Here is a 3,402-nt window from a genome sequence, read left to right as displayed (position 1 = left end):
ATCCATTCTTTAGGACAATGCTAACTACAATAAAAGTTTTACATTATCAAGTGGGTGGCCAGCACAGGACTAGCAATAGCAGGTATTTAGCAATCCTTGAGGATTCCGATAGCCACAGGCTGGATTTTGGGACTGACCTAGATGAAGATTGAAGAGGTATGTTTTCGAAAGACATCTCGTCTAGCATACCAAACCTTGCAGTGAGTTTTGGGTCAGGCAGTAACTTATTGTCGGCTGCCTTTCTTATTAATTTTATTTGATTGTTTCTTATTTTAATGTCTTCTTTCCTCTTCTCGCATTTGTCTCTGAGCCATGAAGCTGGATCTGACAACACTAAGCAGTGAAGCTGGATCTGACAACACTAAGCAGTGAAGCTGGATCTGACAACACTAAGCAGTGAAGATGGATCTGACAACACAGAGCAGTGAAGCTGGATCTGACAACACAGAGCAGTGAAGCTGGATCTGACAACACAGAGCAGTGAAGCTGGATCTGACAACACAGAGCAGTGAAGCTGGATCTGACAACACAGAGCAGTGAAGCTGGATCTGACAACTCTGAGCCATGAAGCTGGATCTGACAACACTGAGCAGTGAAGCAGGATCTGACAACACTAAGCCACAAAGCTGGATCTGACAACACTGAGCAGTAAAGCTAGATCTGAAAACACTGAGGGCCTGATTCTGATGCGGGTTGGAAATCTTCCCGACCAAATCGGTTAGGAAATGTTTTCAGACCCACTCGGATCGGGAGAGTCTGACCGATGGAGTGGGATGCATCTTGATGCTTCCAGGTACGATTTGGTTGGACTTCAATGGGAGCAGATGTTCCTAACTACATCATAATTGGGCCCTGGGTCGGGAAGACATGTTCCGGACCAATTTGGAAGGAGAAAATGCCATTAGGAGACCTCCCTAACTGCATCAGAATCAGGCCCTGAGCCGTGAAGCTGAATCTGACAACACTAAGCCATGAAGCTGGATCTGAAAACACTGAGCCACGAAGCTGGATCTGCCAACACTGAGCAGTGAAGCTGTATCTGACAACACTGAGTACTGAAGATGGATCTGACGACACTGAGAGGAGAAGCTGGATCTGACAACACTGAGCCGCGAAGCTGGATCTGACAACACTGAGCCATGAAGCCGGATTTGACAACACTGAGCCGTGAAGCTGGATCTGACAACACTGAGCACTAAAGCTGGATCTGACAATACTGAGGAATTAAGCCAGATCTGACAACACTGAGCCGTGAATCTGGATCTAACAACACTGAGCAGTGAAGCTGGATCTGACAACACTGAGCAGTGAAGCTGGATCTGACAACACTGAGCAGTGAAGCTGGATTTGACAACACTGAGCCGTGAAGCTGGATCTGACAACACTGAGCACTGAAGCTGGATCTGACAATACTGAGGAATTAAGCCAGATCTGACAACACTGAGCCGTGAAGCTGGATCTGACAACACTGAGCACTGAAGATGGATCTGACGACCCTGAGAGGTGAAGCTGGATCTGACAACCCTGAGCAGTGAAGCTGGATCTGACAACACTGAGCACTGAAGATGGATCTGACGACACTGAGAGGTGAAGCTGGATCTGAAAACACTGAGCCGTGAAGCTGGATCTGACAACACTGAGCCATGAAGCCGGATTTGACAACACTGAGCCATGAAGCTGGATCTGACAACACTGAGCACTGAAGCTGGATCTGACAATACTGAGGAATTAAGCCACATCTGACAACACTGAGCCGTGAAGCTGGATCTAACAAAACTGAGCAGTGAAGCTGGATCTGACAACACTGAGCAGTGAAGCTGGATCTGACAACACTGAGTACTGAAGATGGATCTGACAACACTGAGAGGAGAAGCTGGATCTGACAACACTGAGACGCGAAGCTGGATCTGACAACACTGAGCCATGAAGCCGGATTTGACAACACTGAGCCGTGAAGCTGGATCTGACAACACTGAGCACTAAAGCTGGATCTGACAATACTGAGGAATTAAGCCAGATCTGACAACACTGAGCCGTGAAGCTGGATCTAACAACACTGAGCAGTGAAGCTGGATCTGACAACACTGAGCAGTGAAGCTGGATCTGACAACACTGAGCAGTGAAGCTGGATTTGACAACACTGAGCCGTGAAGCTGGATCTGACAACACTGAGCACTGAAGCTGGATCTGACAATACTGAGGAATTAAGCCAGATCTGACAACACTGAGCCGTGAAGCTGGATCTGACAACACTGAGCACTGAAGATGGATCTGACGACCCTGAGAGGTGAAGCTGGATCTGACAACACTGAGCAGTGAAGCTGGATCTGACAACACTGAGCACTGAAGATGGATCTGACGACAGTGAGAGGTGAAGCTGGATCTGAAAACACTGAGCCGTGAAGCTGGATCTGACAACACTGAGCCATGAAGCCGGATTTGACAACACTGAGCCATGAAGCTGGATCTGACAACACTGAGCACTGAAGCTGGATCTGACAATACTGAGAATTGAAGCCAGATCTGACAACACTGAGCCGTGAAGCTGGATCTAACAACACTGAGCAGTGAAGCTGGATCTGACAACAGCGAACAGTGAAGCTGGATCTGGCAACACAGAGCCATGAAGCTGGATCTGACAACACTGAGCAGTGAAGCTGGAACTGACAACAGCGAGCAGTGAAGCTGGATCCGGCAAAACTGAGCCGTGAAGCTGGATCTGACAACACTGAGCAGTGAAGCTGGATCTGACAACACTGAGCTGTGAAGCCAGATCCGACAACACTGAGCACTGAAACTGGATCTGACAACACTGAGCCATGAAGCTGGATCTGACAACACTGAGCAGTGAAGCTGGATCTGAGAACACTGAGCCATGAAGCTGGATCTGAAAACACTGAGCAGTGAAGCTGGATCCGACAACACTGAGCACTGAAACTGGATCTAACAACACTGAGCCATGAAGCTGGATCTGATATCACTGAGCCATGAAGCTGGATCTGACGACACTGAGCCATGAAGCAGGATCTGATATCACTGAGCCATGAAGCTGGATCTGACAACACTGAGCAGTGAAGCTGGATCCGACAACACTGAGGAGTGAAGCTGGATCTGACAACACTAAGCAGTGAAGCTGGATCTGACAACACTAAGCAGTGAAGCTGGATCTGACAACACTGAGCAGTGAAGCTGGATCCGACAACACTGAGCAGTGAAGCTGGATCTGACAACACTAAGCAGTGAAGATGGATCTGACAACACTAAGCAGTGGAGCCGGATCTGACAACACTGAGCTGTGAAGCCAGATCCAACAACACTGAGCACTGAAACTGGATCTGACAACACTGAGCAGTGAAGCTGGATCTGACAACACTGAGCAGTGAAGCAGGATCCGACAACACT

Source organism: Lissotriton vulgaris, unplaced genomic scaffold, assembly GCF_964263255.1.
Source record: "Lissotriton vulgaris unplaced genomic scaffold, aLisVul1.2 SCAFFOLD_235, whole genome shotgun sequence".
NCBI classification, from domain to species: Eukaryota; Metazoa; Chordata; class Amphibia; order Caudata; family Salamandridae; genus Lissotriton; species Lissotriton vulgaris.
The sequence above is the reverse complement of the archived record's forward strand: the minus strand, read 5'-3'. Positions refer to the sequence as shown.